The sequence below is a fragment of the Nanorana parkeri genome, unplaced genomic scaffold (genome assembly GCF_000935625.1).
Source record: "Nanorana parkeri isolate BGI_ZX_2015 unplaced genomic scaffold, ASM93562v1 scaffold3082, whole genome shotgun sequence".
NCBI lineage: Eukaryota > Metazoa > Chordata > Amphibia > Anura > Dicroglossidae > Nanorana > Nanorana parkeri.
The window spans coordinates 29,533-49,380 of NW_017309350.1; the positions used below are offsets into that span (position 1 = coordinate 29,533).

The window sequence follows — 19,848 nt, forward strand, 5'->3', positions numbered from 1 at the left end:
ATATGATATGATGAGTGTCTCTAACCTACACCACCAGGAAATAAGGCCTCTGGCAAGTGCTGGGGTAGACACAAGAAAGGCATACACTAGCAGATGTCAGCTAGCTGTAAGCATGTTATTTTGTCATTTTAATTATAACACAAGTTTGCTTTAAGCACCAAGTTGTACCTACTGCAGTCACTGGACTCCTTTGGAACGCACTGTATCGCACTGAATGCAGGTAGCGGGCTGGAGTGGAATATTGTCCTGTCTGCTCTGGAACGCACTGTTTGTGGTGTGAACTGTCCCTTAGAACCTAAACTGCTTTAACTCTCCCTATTTTTGCACCACCACCTCTTTGTATCCTCTTCACCTGTCATTAGATCATTATCTGCAGCTTTTCTACAGACATTAGCTGCATTATCCACTGAAGTAAAAATGCAATCGGTAAAAACTACTGGTTGAGTGGTATGAAGAACAGACCTGGGTTTCACTGTGAATATAGCCAAGGCAGCCGCTGAAGGTTGTGTCAATAGCCTGAGGCGGTTAGGGCCAGGCCAACAGAAGGAGCACAAGGTGAGGCCATTGTTGAGTCAGCATCTTCAGGGATGGATTCTATTGTCATGTCAGTCAGTTAAGGGCAGCCATTGTTCTAAATGGCAATGTTTAAAGCTTATTTCCATTTTTGTAGTCAAATTTGAGAAAACCCCTTTGTATGTTTGTTATGTATTCTCATTCACACAGCATACCAAAACAATAATTTAAAAAAAATGTATTACCTTTTAGATGTTTTTTTGCAGCAGGCAAAATGGCTGAACCAAGTTTTCCTGAGTACCTTCACAATGAGCTGTCCTTATAAAAAAACTGAGGTCCGGAAAGTGTAGAATGTGTTTCTCTCATTAACATACAATGCAGAAACCAGGGTTATAACCCTTCAATCCTTTGTTAGGAAAGGCAGTGTTCAAATCTACTACAAATGATAAAGAAATGAACCAGCACAGTACAGACAGGGTTAACATAAACCCCTTACAGACCCTCCTAAAATTACAGAGGGAGAAGCCAAGTAAGGTTTTCCCAATTTTGCTGCAAAAGTGTAAATACACTTTAGGGCAGGAGGAAGGGGTCTATGACACTAGCAAATATTAATGTCTTGGTTAAGCAGTGGTTAGTTCTGAGGAATAGGGCTAAGCTGGTAGGCTAACCGCTCCTGGTAACTTCAGGAATCATGAGCTGGATGGAATATGTGGGCTCCAATGACTGGCTGCTGAAAATGCTAGCTGGTTCGGTGCCTATGGCTTCAATAATCTTAATCACTGACTTGGAACAAGTGTGCAGCTAGAAGAAGGTCCGAACTGCTGGTCTCTCTATTTATTCCAGGGCAGTAAAATATTACTGAAGTCTCTGGGTCACCAAGACAGCCAAGCAACTAGTTTTTTCAAAAGTGAGCTGAGCAATGACAGCATACTTTTTTTTCTTTTAAAGCCCAAACTCAATTTCGTTACATCATGGAATCAGACTTACAACCATATCTTGTACACTGAGCACTGAGCCACAGACAATTATGTTTTTTGACACAAAAGAAAGTCTTATTATGCTGAGAAGACAACATTTCTTCTTACAGCTAATTTTAAATCTATGTTTCTACCAACACTATAAAAAGTGAGCAAAGCACTGGCGGAACTACCAGGGTCGCAGCGGTCGCAATTGCGACCGGGCCCTGGCGTTCGGCCACTTGGGGGGGGCCCAGCGAGGAAGAAGAGGGCCCCCCCTCCAGAGAGTTGCCGCTACATCCCTGCACAGCCACCCGTAGCATGTACGGGCAGCTGTGCGGCAGGGATGCATTGCCGTCCGCATAACTCTATGACAATTCATAAACTGAAAAAGCTTTCAAAATAAAAGGCAAACTATATAAATGTGTTATCCCCATGGCAAAATTTGTGCTTAGAAGGTCACATTTCACAACTGCAAAGCCAAAATGAATGGAGGACAGCCACAGGATTTCAGAGAATATTTGCTTTTGGATTCTAATGCAGCTTCTCACTGATATTGTTTTTAGTTTTTCTACGTTCATAGATTCCCTGTGAAGCTGTACAACTGCATCTTTTCCTTTGGCTCCCGGTGTTGGTACAATGGGAAATTTCAAATCATGCTATAGACTTGTTTCAAATGGTTCCAGTTATTGGGTATTTTAGAGCCTTTGGCTTCCAACTCTACACATAGTAAGAAGCCTTTTATTTAGATGGGAGCTGGGCATAGCAGTGGCATATGAAACAAATTTGACACTACTGTTTTCCAGTAATAATCATGAAATGAAACATGAACAATGGCTATAAAAGAAAAATGTAATGTCCTATTGCCTCAGTGATCTCTTTATTTTTCAGTTATATTGGTGCTAAGTGTAAATGTGCCTGTTTATGTTGTTGTTCAGTGGAAAAGTGGCCGCATATATAGGTTGTCAGTAAGAGGAAGAATGAACTAATAGTACTGGAGCTTCAGGCTCATTTTCAAAGAATCCCTATTTCTTTTATGAAAAAACCTGCTTACAGAAAGGTCAAGGCTGAAATTGACACGCACAAATGGATGACGCATCAGCAGTGACTTATTCCTTTGCTGATGGCTTGCTCTAAAGTTAAGTGTTCTTTGTCAGGTGTTTGCAAAACAAAGACTATATAAAGATAGTAAAAAAGAAATGGTCATAAAACTGTTTTAAAAAACTCTTATAATTTCCCATTAAGAAAGAATATCTTTCTTTGTCTCTAAGCCCTGTTGAAAAGGGATAGACAAGTAGCAACCTACAAAAATGGCTCTGGTAGAAAGCCATGAGGATCCAAGAATTGGCTACAAATGAGAAATATAACATCAGTAAGGAGCTGTTGAGAACCCATAAGTAGAAAAACAGCTTTATGAGCCATTCATATGTAGAACTTACTCCCGTAGGAGATCCTGAAAAATATTTGGGTTCTCCAGCCTTTCCCAGTGGTGACCCACCCTAACTAAACTTGTAGCTCACCAACACACCAGTAGCGTTACATGGGCTTTAATTAAGGATGAAAGCACCTTGAGCCAGAATCATGCAGTTATTTGGCCCTCTGTTGTTGCACATCAACAGTATCTAGAGTCCAGTTCCTAGTGCAAATCAAACAACAGTCTGCGCTTTGTTTGAATGTTCTGAGGTTGGCTCTGTGTTGTGGATGTGCTTTCTCTACGTGCACACAACAAGTCCCAAGTCAGAGCGTTCATACTTGTCACATGTCTCCATTTCTTTGGCAATGTGACAAAACCCAGATTGGCAGCAGATGGAGAATGGGCAGCATGGAGGGGATGGGACAGCTGCACCTGTGCCTGGCTCTCGTGAACCCACCAGCACAGTCAGAAAATTACATAAATTATGAGGAGAGACAAGTGGGGAGGATCCCAACAATATTGTTGAGATCTCACCCAACCATGGACCTTAGCCCCTTCCACGTGGACTTTGTTGATTTTTATGACTAGAAGTGGGCTATGGACAATAGGAGTATATGTACTCCAGTGTCAACAGCAAGCACCTACAAGGAAAAAGAGGTGTGCCATTTAAACCTCTTTTAATTACAGTTTTAAAACCTACCACAGTTATAAGTAGATATAACAGACAACTATATGGCCTATCTAAAATTCAGGGGCTCTAACTGTACCACTGGGCTGTGGGGGTCTAGCACACAGTCTGCTGGTGTTAGGGCTCATGAACCCCTGTTAGCGTGCTCTCCATCACTATAGAAAATACTTATAATCCAAAGAAAGGTTAAAAAAAACCCAGGCTGACTCTCCATGTGGCTGCAAAATTCCAAAGCTATCGGCAACAAAGGCAGTATCAATACAGATGTCCAAGAGGCCACTATTGCCATTTAGTATCTATTCCCCAAAGGTCAGGCAAGAGGTCATGCCACACACAAAGTTCCCTTTTTCAGCCGGCCGCAGCTGGATCCTGAGGCATCTTCCTCTCTGGAGTTCATAGTCTGCAGCCCTGACAGGCCCCCTGGAGTTCTCTGCTCCCCTGTGTTGAAGCAGAGTCTCTCCCGCTCCGCATCTCCTCATGGCTCCCTTGCTCGCTGCAGCTTAACACAGCCCTTGTGACTCTCTCTTTCTGCAGCAGCCTCCTACACAGCTCACAGCAGCACCACACTGCCCAGCAGCTTACTTCTTTTGGGGAAGATTATTTAGCATCCAACATATTTATGGGTGTGTCCGATGCCTATGCCCCTTCTGCACACTGTGGCACCCTCTGTCTCTACAACACCACTGAATAGAATTACAGTGCGCAGAGTAAAGATGAGCAATGTCACCAACAGAACAGGTATTAGGGGCATTTTATCCTTTTTGTTTGTTTGTTTTTTAAAGTAACAGAGTTTTTGTAATTACTGCAAAGGACTTGTGAAGGTTGACTGAAGATGTTTCTGTAAAACAAGTAAAAAGATCACATGACTAGAGAGATTGACACCCCGTAAGGTAATTAGATCAAAGTGACATTAGAGTTAAAAATATTTTACCTCTCCTGTGACGGACCCCCGTACTCAGGATGAGTATGTCCGCCGCTGTCTTCTTCCTTGCTGAGGAGATATTGGAACCCGCTGATCTGTAGCTCCCAGTTTCCCCAGTCACTAGCCAAGGCTTGAGTGTAGGGTAAACAAACTCTGATTTATTGAGCAACTGCACAAACTTATATACAGCAAGTGATGAAATCAGAATATAATCCCATCACATCCACCCTCCCCTCCCAGACCATCGGTCTGCTCAACACCACAGGTGTCCACCTGCTAACGAACTCCAGACAGCCATAGCAGGGGGCCTGGCCAGAATGTCATTGTTCTGAGCTCCCTCAGAGAACAATAGGAGATAACGAGGGATGGTGCTGATAGTCTTTCCCTAACCAGGTCACACAGCATAACGCACTCAAAACATAACTCAACACCAATACACATTTAACTTATAAACTGATCACCATGTCGTCACATCTCCCCAATGTTAATTAAAGCACTTACCTTAAATTATGTTTCTTAATCTGATCTTCTTTCCTGTCGTTTTCATCTGTCCCTCCAGCGCTGCTGCGGGTCTCCGATCCAGCGCTGACTCCTCTGTCCTTGCGAGCACTTCCTGTTCCACTGTGTCTGCATGCGGGTGCACGCGTCCATAGATTTACCTTGTGTCTCTCCTCGTATCCCGGCCGAAAATGTGAACTGCGCATGCGCCCGCCCTAAGATGCTTGGCAGCCGCCCGAGAAATTTCACATTTTCGGACCGGAGCGGTTAAGACACATGTAAGTTTAAACCTCTTTTAAAGCGTTTTTCCTACACTTTTTGCATATATTTACTGCTTGCTATCAGTAGATATATGCAAAAACACCGGAGGGTTTAATAACCCTGTAAGTTTATTCCTGTGGAGGTGTAGAAAGTATGAAGCCGGACTTCGGGCATAATACAGAAATAGCAGCTGCAAAGAAATTGTTTTGCGATATCAGGAACAAGGTGTCTGAGCATGATGTATGAAATATATCCTGTATGAAATACAAGCCTTAACTTGATGGTTTGAAAACATTTTGCTCCATTTATGCGGTAAACAAAGTGAGCAGAGTACTGTCTTATATTAAAAAGGGAATGTACTGTAGAGAAAAAGCGAGAATTTTGCCACTTTATAGATCGCTGGTTCGGCCTCATCTTGAGTATGTGGTTCAGTTTTGGTCACCTATCCACAGAAAGGATGTCCTCGAGCTGGGGAGAGTTCAGAGAAGGGCAACGAAACACATTAAGGGGCTGGAGGATCAAAGCTATGAAACAAGGTTGCTAAATTTGGACTTTTTCACGCTGGAAGTTAGGAGATTAAGAGGGGACATGATTTTAATGTACAAAATGTTTTGTGGTGATGGCAACATCAGCAATAAACCTTTTACAGTAAACTCCATAACAAGGACTAGAGGCCACCACCTAAAATTGGTAGAGAAAATATTTAACCACAAAAGGCATAAGGGCTTCTTTTCAGTCAGAGTGGTTACATTTTGGAACTCTCTTCCACAAGCAGTGGTATCAGCAGAAGGTATTGAATTATTCAAAAACCATTAGATACCTTCCGAAGAGACCGTAACATACAGGGGTACAGGTACTCTTAAAAACCTAGGACCACATATGGACTCATATACACACATGCACGCACTACAACACATAAAATCAATAAATTGCATTAGAAGTTGTCCTTACATACTTTACAACATTTAAAAAAAATTCCAGCAACACTTTTTTTTTTGTTGCTGTGCGTCCAACAAGCCATTGCAAGCAGAGAAAGTACTTTATTTAAGGGTGCAGCATTCATTTAAAATATGTGTGGTTCTACTAGAAGCATACAGTATTGTAAACCTAATGCATTTAAAAAAACTGTATATACGGGAAGATTTATTATAATAAGGACAGAAACAAAACCAAAAAGGTATTGTTCATTAGTACTAGTGTACGTCGCTGGCATCGGGGCTGTTTAAACAGACTCCCGGCGGCAAAAGCTCTGTTTAAATAAATACATTACCAGCATTTCCTTAAATATTTGCACAAACACTTACAGTCATCATGTTCCTAAACAGCTCCAACACTCTCAGCTTAACTTCCCTGAAGTTCCTGTCCAGTGTAAGATCACAAGGGACAGAGCAGTCTCTTGCAGCTGTCCATCTACTAGCTTGGAGAAAGGGAAAGGGAGGAAGGAAGATGGGGAAGTGTCTTGCCTTCCTGTGCCTGAGTGTTTGTGGAGACACACACAGCTTACTAGCACACACAAGGATGGCTCCATAGGACCCAGCAAGGGAAAGGAGCCACTCTAAAACAGGATATCAGGGTCAGTACTCAGGGGACCAGCTGATTCTGCAGGAAGCTACAACTTTTAGGGTACATTCACACCGGTAGCCGTGTGTTCCGGCCCGATTCTGCTCGGAACACACTGCATCGCATTGTGGCCGGCTCACTTTTTTGTGGGGTAGGAGGGGGGATGGGTCATTGAAGTGAATGGCACCGTAGCCATGCCCTCCGGCCGCATTGCGATCCTCCGCACGGGATCGCAAGGCACATTGTGCCTGCGGTCCGGTGCGATCAAAATGCTGCAAGCTGCGGACCAGTTCCGGTGCGGCTGATCGCATTGCGGACGGGGGGCGTGGCTACGGTGCCATTCACTTCAATGGCCCGCCACGCCCCCCTCCTGCCCACAAAAAAAGTGAGCCGGCCCCAATACGATGCAGTGCGTTCCGGCCAGAATCGGGCCTGAACGCACTGCATCTGGTGTGAATGCACCCTTAAGCATCAGGGAGCCATATCCATGGTAAGTGATTTTATCAACATTTGAAATAGCTTGAAAATATTTTGACTTTAATATCACTTTAAAGTGTGGCAACTCAATGGCTCCTGCACAAAATAGAATGATAAATGCCAATAACACTGCAAACACGTTTGGCATAAAATGTTTAAAAAACATAACCTGATAGTGACTTTTCTGCTGAGTACTTTGACACCTGTTGTGGCTGCTGATGGGTTGAAGGTCTTTGTAGATGGTCAAAAATGTGTGCAGTACAAAACTTAAGAGGCATTACACAGTAGCCAATTCTGAATCACATAGAGCAAAGCTGCAAATCTTTTGCATGTATGTATCTAATTAAGAGAAGCAATGCTGCCCAGCTTGCTTTTCTGGGATCCTCAGCCGTACCTGATCTTGCATTGGTACCTGTTCTGTGTCTTCTGGAGAAGTTTATGGAAAGGAGTTTGTGCAGAAGATGGCAGGCGGATGCATGTAACATCAGAGAATGTATGTATGTATGTATCTGTGAGGATTTGGCACACAAAAAAATTGAATAAGTGATGTCCCATTAACAAATTATATTTTGCCTTCTCATCTTCAGATGCCTTTACAGTCCATAAGGAGTGAAGAATATAGACAAGATAGCTTTTCTCCCATAAAAAGTCTTAAACCGTCATAAAACCACTTTTTTTTGGTAAATTTGCAACTCAGCGGATCCATAACCTACTTTTTGGACTTTTGTGTGTTAAATCAGTTATGGCTCCTTACATGTTCCAAAGTTTTCAGCAGTAGGTGTTACCTGCTAGAGTCCCAAGCTATGCTATGGAATCCCACTTCTGCTGAAGAAAGAAGAGTCTCACAATGCTGTATACTAATGAGTTCCAAAGGGGTTTTGGTACTTTCCAATGGCTGGACAATGCTGTGGCCTGCCACCCTAAAGGAAGGAAGATGACCATATATGCAGTTGTGTAACCAAGCAGGCCCGGCGCTACCGCAAGGCAAGTCAGGCGGCCGCCTAAGGGCGCTGCAGGGTGAGGGCGGAAAAAACAGGGCATTTTGGCAAGTGCTTGTACTTGCCAAAATTCCCCCGATGCTTGCGCTATTTGTTTTGTTTTTTTTCACTTACCTTAGGTGCGGGAGAGCAGCGGCGAGTCAGCGCTGGTCCGGTGGGAGGAGCTCCAGGTGGGGATTCCCTGCTTCGGCAGAATTAGTAGAGGGCAAATGGATGACACAGCCATCTGACAGAGTGCTCAGTACTAAACATTAGCACTAGAAGTACTAGGCAGGGCCAGAGGGATGCATCTCAGCAAGCCTTATGATGTGATCCTGGGACACAGCCAGGGACACACCTATGGTGGGACAACTGTCTACCAAGCATGACTGTAGAGCAAATCTGGGACAGTTGGAAATCATGCACTTAAATCTGAACTAAGACCTGCTAAACTTTACACTCAAAGACAGCGCCATCTTAGCCTCTGTTTAGATCCGTAGTTGCCATGGTTCTGCACATGTGTATCAGCTATGTCACCAGCCACTGGAGGGCTTGAAACATTGGATTAAAGCTGACATAAGCACACTGGCAACTGTGAGAACTACCACCAGAGGCTTGCCGTGCATGTTACTGTTTTGGGGAACCTCTAAATTCGTGGGTTTAGTTCCATTTGCTTTAGGAATTATCACTCTTGATCAGATAAAACTTAAATTAAGATGCGAAATTGATGACACCAAACTGTTATGTGTCTAAGTAATCACTGATTTCTAATAGCCTGTGGCGATGTGTTGTTTTGCTTAATTTGGTTTTAACTGTCTATTGCTTATTTCCCTCAAATGCAATCTTATTTTTATGTAGAACAGTTGAAGTTTCAACTCAGATGATCTAGTACAGTTTATAAGGATTTTGCAAAAGCCTAACAGTGCCATCTAGTGAATGTTTGTTAACACAACACACTAACGCAAGAGCTGTAAATAGCATTTACATGTATATTGGTTATACATAAATACATGAACAACAATCCCAATCACCTCATGAAGACTCTCGAGTAACAAAAACATTATCATTTTAGACTGAAGATCAGCATGGCATTAAAGGAGAACTATGAGGTGAGTGCTTTTCACTCACCTCATAGTTCTAGCCGACCTGTGACAATGAGACTGTCACAGGTCAGCTCAGTAGATTGGGAGGTGAGCGAACACATACCGGGTTCGCTCGCCTCTCGATCCTGTCCCGGCTCTCTGCCGTGACAGGGGGAGGGGCTGGATTCCCCTCTCCCCGCTCCGATCTGCCAGCGCTAACTGGTGGAACGGACGGGGGAGGGGGCGGGTACAGCTGGCTCTGCCTCTAGATAGGCAGAGCCAGCTGTCACTCACGCAGCTGGGCGGATCCGTCATCTACGTGGGGATCCGCTCCGGCGTCTCAGTATACCGCGAGCTGTAGCTGTATACTGAGCTTAGGGTAACGGGAGGACGCTAGTTTGTGTCCTCCCGTTACCCTAAGGAGAACTATGGGGAAAACCACTGACCCCATAGTTCTCCTTTAACAGAAAACCAATTAAATGTATCTTTTATTGCCCAGGGTTTCTGTGGGTGAAATTATGTTGGGGAGAAAACATTCTGCAAGAAATGGTTGTCATTTAAAATTAATGAAGAGGAAGGAAGTATTTGTGTAGTACTTGTTTATGAATATAAACAGCATTACAATATAATAACCATTCTCAACCAGGGCGCCCTCTTGTTTCCCCCTGGAGTGCCTAGAAATTTTCACATAGTGCAACTCAAGGTCTTGCAAAGCGATTTACCGATCCTAAAACAGAAAGGTAAGTTTGGCAAGTTGAATTTCAGTTTTTGGTGGAGGATGTGCACTCAGAAATGTAACATTAAAAATATGTATTTCGGTTGAAGATTCACTGAAAGATGACAAGAACTTGATAAGAACTCATTACAATTAAATGTATTTCTTAAAGTAATATTAAACTCTCAAACTTTTTTCAATAATGAATCCAGATTAAACAAAGTATTTCTTACAATTTTTGCAATCATCATGTTTCTTAACAGCTGACTCCAACTCTCTCAGCTATGCTTCCCTGAACTTCCTGCCCACTACAAGATCACATGGCTACAGAGCAGTCTCCAGCAGCTGTCCATTTACTAGTTTTAAAAAGGGAGAAAGGAGGAGGGGGAGCAGGGGAGTGGCTTGCCTTGTTGTGTGTTTGTAGAGACACATAGCTTACCAGAGCACAAAATGGTGGCTCCATAGGACTCATCAAGGTAAAGGAGCCACCCTACAACAGGATATCAGGGCCAGTGCTCAGCAGACCAGCTGATTCTGCAGGAAGTTAAACTTTTTACAGGGTTATTCACAAAAGGGTGACGAGTTTGGAGAAGGAAGGAGAAGTGAACAATCTAGGACAACATAACTGAACTGGAAGTGAGCTGAATTGGAGAATTTTTCCATATCAGCTATGTTGTCCTAGATTGTTCACTTCTCCTGCCTTCTCCAAACTCGTCACCCTTTTGTGAATGACCCTGGTAAAGATTAAGGAGTATCATCCATTGTAAGTGATTTCATCAGCATTTGAATTAGCTTAAAAATCTTTTGACTTTAAGATCCTCAGTTTCATGAAGTGGACAAAATACAGTCCTTCTATAGGACCTGGAAAAAGTTTTTTACCCCATTTGGCACATAATAAATGCAGTTTCAAAGGACAAATAGCTCTGGTATTTTCCTTATCAATACACCCTTTAATTACATAATTACATAGTATTTGAGGAGAATAAAGACACAGATCCATCAAGTTCAACCTTTCTGTGTGTGTGTGTGTGTGTGTACGAGTCCCTGTGTGGTCTTAGTTTTTAAGAGTACCTGTACCCTTGTATGTTACGGTCTCTGAGGAAGATATCTAATTGACTTTTGAATGAATCAATGTTCTCTGCTGATACCACTGCTTGTGGCTGAGAGTTCCAAAATGTAACCATTCTGACTGAAAAGAAGTCCCTACGCCCTTTGTGGTTAAATCTTTTCTCCAGCAATTTTAGGTGGTGGCCTCTAGTCTTTGTTAATGTAGCAGCTAATGTGTTTCAATTTGAATCACTGCTTTGAATGTGGGGATTGAACTTAGCATAAAACATTTTATACCATTTGTCACATTTGCCCGTAACTGCAATTTTGGATTATTTTTGTTATTATACACTGACTTCGACAGTGTTAGGTGTGTGGACTGATCCTTGCATAACAACTTGGAACTATGCTTGCCTGAATTTATGTGCCAGAGGAATGGAATACAGGACAGATGTGTCTGAGGATGGTTCAGCCTGGATGGTTCAGCCCAGGTTGATGAATTTGTGATTTAACCCACGTTTTTAAAGTGTGTTTTTTGATTAATAAAATGCTCTCTTATATTTTATGCCCGCGGATCTGAATGATGCAGAAAAAATAAATATATTTATAATCTTCCTGTATTGTTTGGATCACTATTAAGTAGCTACAGCGGATCAAGGTGTGATATAATTTTTAAAAGAAAACTAGTGTAGATGTTTAATAAGATTATTGAATGTATGTGTCCTGTTACATGGAGAAGGATTAGCACTTTTTGTAGAGATTTACAATATTAAACATTGCATAATTAAAAAGAAGATGGAATTTCACGGGTTGAGATTTCACACAGTTCAGATGTTGTTGGCAGATGGCTAATTACTGCATTTGAAGACTGCCATGTTTTAGGAGGCATACATTGCACAGAAAATTGATAAGGTCCTGTCCTTTACAATGCATAGGAGGAGACAATGTGGGAGATTTCTGACGTTTTGATACAAAGGATCATATTCTTTCTTGCATATCCAGGTTTATTTCCCTAGGTCTCTTTGCATTATGCTGTAATAGAGCTGATATTTATGGGGTGTGAAATCACACCTTTCCTGTGATACTGCAGAACAATAAACCTCATAACTAAAAGCATCTGAAACAAGAACTGATCTTGTTTTTCATGTTTCTATTAAAAAAATGGAACAATCGAGTGGCTGGTATGAGCCACAATACTAATTATTACTTCAGGTGTACCTTTTGCTGTATTCATTATCTTTGAACAAAACAATAATTTCTACATATTTTACACTGTAAAATTATTGCTGCTAAACTTTGTTAGTAAATTAGACATTCATTGTGTTGTGGTCAAACGACTGGTTCTGTTTACTGGAAAAGTACCTAATCCATTAGAGTGTAGATCTGAAAACAGAAAGACTAAGAAGTCTATTTTATAAATATTTTCTTACAAGATTAACAAATTTTTCAAATAAATCCAATTAGAGTGTGACATTTATAAACAGACTGGAAAACTTTACTGGAGAAAAGAAAACTTACCGTATTTTGCGCTCTATAAGGCGCACCGGACCATAGGATGCAGGGAGGGTAGGCTTCTGTGACAGCTGTAGTTAGTCACAGCTGAGACAGGTCTCAGTGAACGTTCTTCGTCTGCTCTAGGGGCTCTAGATTGAGCTCCTATGCCTTGGTCACGGGTCCCCCAGAGGAGCGGGGGACCCCAAAACCACGGCGGGGGAGGGGGGGCTGTGACACGCTCGTCACCGCTCGATTTGATACAAGTGATCTGATTAGATCACTTGTATTAAATGAGCAGCGGCTCCCACTGTACATTTAGCTCTGCTTGTCCGGAGCAGAGCTGAATGTACAAAAAAACTACTCGCCCGGCGTCCGAAACTACATGTCCTGGGCGTTGGGTGATCGGGATTCGCTCCATAAGACGCACACACATTTTCCCCCGCCTTTTGGGGGGAAAAAGTGCGTCTTATGGAGCGAAAAATACGGTAATCCCAATATATTAAAATTTTTAATAAAATCATAATTTCATAAACGGTGTTCAATACTTTAATAATTTCATAAACGGTGTTCAAACTTTTCTTCCTCCAATTTCAGGTGGTGGCCTCTTGTCTTTTTTTATTTATTTTTTGTGAGTTTAAAATGAAATGTTTATTACTAATGTTACTGTCACATTTGAAAAAATTGTACATCAGAATCATGTCCCCTCGTAGTCGCCTCATTTCTATCGTGAACAAGTTTAAAATTTGCAAACTTATGTCATAACTTTGGTTCCTCAGCCCCTTTATCAGTTTTGTTGCCCTTCTCTGGACTCTGTCCAGCTCAAGGACATCCTTGCATTGGATTGGTGACCATTCACACTTTTTCTTGCAGTTTCTTTCAGCAGTTCTTTCTTTATGGTATTTGAATACTTCACTTCCTACACGGCACCTCTGTTGTTTTGCCTAGTAAAATCCATCCTTTACTGCAGTGACCTCACATTCTTTATCAAATATAGAGCTTTTCTCATAAGCAGACTCCCATTCACTTCAGCTACCTGTTAGATTGTTTTTGTTCTCACATTTCTTCAATTGGTAATAAAGTGAGTCATGTCCAGCATAAGAGAACTGAAGAGGTCTATAGCTCTGCTGGCATATTGGAGTGCTATTCCTGGATTCTAAAGAATGAAGAAACATTGTTTTTTTCTTTTTTTTGTATATTGGAAATACAGACTCCTATTATTGCTTTTACAAGGCAGTGGTCTGAGTTTACATTAGCGTGCTTGCATGCTCTAACTTTCAAGTTAGAAATGTTTCTTGAATAAGGAAACAATTAGTCTGGTTGTTCAATTAGTTATCTCCTGAGGATACGGAAGATGATTCACAAATGACTTTGTGCTAAAACATTGTGCTGTCAATCACCATGGTTTGGGAAGCAGCTAGCTAATTTAGACAATATCCATTGTCACTGATTTCATCAATTAAGCTTAGGTTTTCAGTCATGGGGTGGCAATTGCTCTGCCTTCTCACTTGAGCATTCATATCCTCAGTTATGATTTTTACTTAATTTACTCTTGCATTACTTTATTTCGAGGGACTCACGTGCGGCCCCTGGCACTTCCAGAGGGCTACACATTAGCAGCGCGTTTTTGTGTGTTGCTGTGCCTTGCATTGAGGTAGCCAATTTAAAAAGAATGAGCTGTTATGCACCTTAATGGCTGATAATGTAGTTCCTTCTGCTTTTTTTCATTGTACCACAAAACACACTAAAGAGAAATGTGGAGTCAACATTAGTGTCAGTGAGCACAATAAAACCCCCAGTACTGAGGTTAGTGACTGCATTAATAACCCCCAGCATTGATGTCACTGACTGCTGTAATAACCCCCAGCATTATTATCAGAGACTGCAATAACAACCCACAATATAGTTAAATTAACCACAAGCATTGGTGTCTGTGACCTCAGTTATAACTTCCGGCACTGGTGGCAGGGATTGCAGTAGTCAGTAGTGTAGTGTGGGTTTTCAGCGCCCAGGGCAAGGCAAGTATTGCACTCCCTAATTCTCTTCCACCAGTATAATATAGAACCCCTTACCCAAGCACATGTAATGTAATTAAACAGATACAGACATACATACACACAGATACATACTTACATAGACTCACTGGCCTGTTTATTAGGTACACCTGTTTGACTGCTCATTAAAGTAAATATCTAATGAGCCAATCATATGGCAGCAACACAATGCATTTAGACATGTAGACATGGTCAAGACGATCTGCTCAAAGTTCAAACAAAGCCTTCAGAATAGGGAAGAAAGGTGATTTAAGTGACTTTGAACATGGCATGGTTGTTGGTGCCAGAGGGGCTGGTCTGAGTGTTTCCTGAAAATGGTGATCTTCTGGGATGTTCACACACAACCATTTCTAGGGATTACAGAGAATGGTCTAAAAATGAGAAAATATCCTGTGAGCGGCAGTTCTCTGGGCGAAAATGCCTTGTTGATGCCAAAGGTCAGAGGTGAATGGCCAAACTTGGTCAAGCTGATGGAAAGAAAACAGTAACTCAAATAACCACATGTTACAACCGAGATCTGGAGAAGAACATCTCTAAACTCAAAAACATGTTCAACCTTAAAGTAGAACCTTGAAGCAGCAGAAGACCACACCGGGTGCCACTCCTGTCAGCAAAGAACAGGAAACTGAGGCTACAATTCACGAGGGTTCACCAATCTAAGGTCCCTTTCTCACATGCGTACATGTACACATATTTGTCTGTGGTGGTTTGTGTGGTGTGTATATATATATATACACACACCAGGGACAATTTAGACAGAAGCCAAAAAACCTGCTACCTGCGCTTGTATGGGTGCTGTCTTTGGATTGTTGGAGGTAACCAGAGGAAACCCATACAAACAAAGGCAGTGTCCTGACTAGGATTCAAACTGAGGACCCCAATGCTACATAGCAGGAGTGCTAACTACTAAGCCACTGTGGTGCCTGCCATAAAGTCTTTCCCCGTGCCTGATAGCAGCTTTTTACAAATTGTACACTGACAGCCACACATGTTTAGCTCAGCATACAATCAGCATCTGTAAGTGGCGGGTGGCTGGGTGCCAGGATGAATGTTCCCCGATTCTCATATGCAGGAGTTACATCATCCCTTCCCAGCCAATCAAGGCAACGGCTGATCCCGGAAGAAGATGGATTAATAGAAGCACCAGTGATGAAGTGGTGAGGGAGACTGTGGATGTTGCAGAGCTGGAGGGGGGTACTTTACTCTCAAAAGTTAGGTTATTATCCATATTGGGATTGAGAGTTGTCCCAGGAATATGTGTCCCCGTTGGAGGATTTTTCCTCAACTTCTGATGACAACTTGTTCTGATGACAACTTAACATTTCTGGCTTTGCCCTAATTTTCTGTCTCAGTGACTACGTTCATCAGCACAAAAAGAGGCATGAAACACCCCAGTGGGGACAAAGACAGCAATAAAAACTTGACAAAGGGTCTAACACCACCCTATGTAAAACAACAAAAAAAACTTTAAAGCTGAACTCCACAAGCCACAAAGAATGTTAATCCTTTTTGTGAGCAGCAAATGCCTTTACATACCTTGTAAAAATAGCAGCGACAACATCACTTTCCTGCACATAGACTGCAGAGAACAGAGCTGTAGAGGGGCTCAGCAAGCTCCACCCACTACAGACTGTCTGCAGAAAACTACAGGAGAGGGCGGAGACAAAACTAGTAACCCTGCGCAAAGATAGAGAGCAGCGGTGACTGGTCTTTATTATAGGGAGCTTCAAATTTCACACTGGATTACTGCACAGATCTGGAAGAAATACACAAAGCTCACCAAGATTCAAGAAGAATACACATGGGTCTTATATTTAGATAGTCTTTATTATCATGGAATTCTATATATAGATATTTTATGAGCCAAAAATGTCCTCTTAACAGGACAGTCAGCAGCGGTCTCCTCATGTGAAATAAACTTTGCTTTGTTGACCTGTTGGGGAGCATCATCTCGGTTGTCTTGGTACATGCTGGACCATTTATAGCTATGTCCCAATCGGTGGAGCAGCCCCTTCTTTTATTCCACCTTGTAGGATTCTGGAGGAGGAACTGCAATCGTCTTACACACTTTAAACTCTCTGGGAGGCTGATCCAATAAAAAAGAACATGACAAATAATGAAACACATAAAGGAGAATTGTATGATCAGTACGATTAGAGTGTAACTCCATCTCTGTGACTAATCTATAAACCCAAAACAAACGACAAACGCACTCAACAATTTGTTACCAGTTATACAGTAAGGTGCACACGAAATGGGCTTTGAACAGTAGAACAGTAGAAAGGCATCATGGCACACTCACACACCAGCATGTAAAACAACTTGTCTCACCACTAAGGACAATGACAGAGGTTTGGATACACGTCTTCTGCAAAGGATGTGTAAGCCGCACTGCCGCGCCAAGGCACCTCTTATAGTGCGGTCCTAACTCTAAACTATGAGAGTCTCCATCTTGGAGCACATGGGGCAGAAGATATCAAATTGGGTGCAGGCCTGTCAGGAGGACGCCCCACCTCCTTAAAGGTACAGTTGTCGTTTGTTTTGCTTTACCGATTTGGTGCAGCGACGCATGGGGTTTCTCAGCTGCCAATGGGATGTGCGGGATCCCTTGTGTGTTTCTGTACCTTTAAGGAGGTGGGGCGTCCTCCTGACAGGCCTGCACCCAATTTGATATCTTCTGCCCCATGTGCTCCAAGATGGAGACTCTCATAGTTTAGAGTTAGGACCGCACTATAAGAGGTGCCTTGGCGCGGCAGTGCGGCTTACACATCCTTTGCAGAAGACGTGTATCCAAACCTCTGTCATTGTCCTTAGTGGTGAGACAAGTTGTTTTACATGCTGGTGTGTGAGTGTGCCATGATGCCTTTCTACTGTTCTACTGTTCAAAGCCCATTTCGTGTGCACCTTACTGTATAACTGGTAACAAATTGTTGAGTGCGTTTGTCGTTTGTTTTGCTTTACCGATTTGGTGCAGCGACGCATGGGGTTTCTCAGCTGCCAATGGGATGTGCGGGATCCCTTGTGTGTTTCTGTACCTTTAAGGAGGTGGGGCGTCCTCCTGACAGGCCTGCACCCAATTTGATATCTTCTGCCCCATGTGCTCCAAGATGGAGACTCTCATAGTTTAGAGTTAGGACCGCACTATAAGAGGTGCCTTGGCGCGGCAGTGCGGCTTACACATCCTTTGCAGAAGACGTGTATCCAAACCTCTGTCATTGTCCTTAGTGGTGAGACAAGTTGTTTTACATGCTGGTGTGTGAGTGTGCCATGATGCCTTTCTACTGTTCTACTGTTCAAAGCCCATTTCGTGTGCACCTTACTGTATAACTGGTAACAAATTGTTGAGTGCGTTTGTCGTTTGTTTTGCTTTACCGATTTGGTGCAGCGACGCATGGGGTTTCTCAGCTGCCAATGGGATGTGCGGGATCCCTTGTGTGTTTCTGTACCTTTAAGGAGGTGGGGCGTCCTCCTGACAGGCCTGCACCCAATTTGATATCTTCTGCCCCATGTGCTCCAAGATGGAGACTCTCATAGTTTAGAGTTAGGACCGCACTATAAGAGGTGCCTTGGCGCGGCAGTGCGGCTTACACATCCTTTGCAGAAGACGTGTATCCAAACCTCTGTCATTGTCCTTAGTGGTGAGACAAGTTGTTTTACATGCTGGTGTGTGAGTGTGCCATGATGCCTTTCTACTGTTCTACTGTTCAAAGCCCATTTCGTGTGCACCTTACTGTATAACTGGTAACAAATTGTTGAGTGCGTTTGTCGTTTGTTTTGCTTTACCGATTTGGTGCAGCGACGCATGGGGTTTCTCAGCTGCCAATGGGATGTGCGGGATCCCTTGTGTGTTTCTGTACCTTTAAGGAGGTGGGGCGTCCTCCTGACAGGCCTGCACCCAATTTGATATCTTCTGCCCCATGTGCTCCAAGATGGAGACTCTCATAGTTTAGAGTTAGGACCGCACTATAAGAGGTGCCTTGGCGCGGCAGTGCGGCTTACACATCCTTTGCAGAAGACGTGTATCCAAACCTCTGTCATTGTCCTTAGTGGTGAGACAAGTTGTTTTACATGCTGGTTTGTGAGTGTGCCATGATGCCTTTCTACTAATCTATAAACCCAATCCCTGAAATAATTACCCTTGTAAACTATATTACACATATCCACCATCACCACCCCATTCCCACCTCCTCTGATTAGTATCCCTCTATCCCATCCCCTGCATCCCCTCTAATCAGTACACCCCGCTCCCACACCTCTTCTCTGATCGATTCCCCCCCCCCCATTCTCCACCTCCTCTCTGATCAGTACCCCCCTCCTCCCATCCCTACCTCCTCTCTATCAGTACTACTTTTCCCATCCCCCATCTCCTCTCTAATCATTACCCCCCTCTACCATCCTCAACCTCCTCTCTATCAGTTCCACTTTTCCTGTCCCCCTCCCATCCTCCCTTCAGGGTCACCTCCTCCGGGGGTCAGATGAGCCTCTTCTCCCAGTTAATGGTGGAGCTAGAAGGTGGCGGAGAGGAAAACCAGGTGGGTGACAGTCTGGAAGAGCCCATCAGGCCTAGGGAGGCAGCGTGCAAGGGGTAGCCTCTTCTCCTCCTCCAGCCTCTCATCCCATCATCCTCACTACTGCTGTCCAAACTGCCATAAGATGCAAAATAGCTCAGGGGATCCTTCTCCTCCTCTGCCATGGTGCACCCTGCAAAACAATCTCTACTGAGCCCTGCTTCCAGGGGAAGATATTCCCGGGTGCACACACTCTGTTTATGAAGGAATGGGGCGTCCTGCTGCCAAGCAGTGCAATCCAGTGGCCACTCTGTTGGTCCCCCATAATACAGGATGTCCAGGCAGACACACAACACTGAATGGCCCTGCCCACAGTATCCCTAAAAATATGACGCCCAGGGCAACCACTCCCACGCACCCCCCTTACACACACACACGTGCACACATACACACAGATCAATCTGCCTGACAGTACTGTCTGTTTCAGTGCTGAGTGCTGAAACGCGTATCTGCACATATGGGATATAAAATGCAATAGTGAAATTAAATTGTGTGCTTACTGCACACAAACAACCAGAGAAGAAAGGACAGAAGCACCAAAGCGGGATTTGGAAAAAGCCACAGTCCACTTACCGTAGTAGTGAGAAATGAAAATGGACTTCAAAGACAAGCTGGACGATTTACA

General features: G+C 43.2%; 1 pseudogene; it reads right to left on the reverse strand.

The window, feature by feature from the left end:
• Nucleotides 1-19,348, reverse strand: part of LOC108802746 — a 21,516-nt pseudogene extending 2,168 nt beyond the window's left edge.
• Between the last annotated feature and the right edge of the window lie 500 nt (nt 19,349-19,848).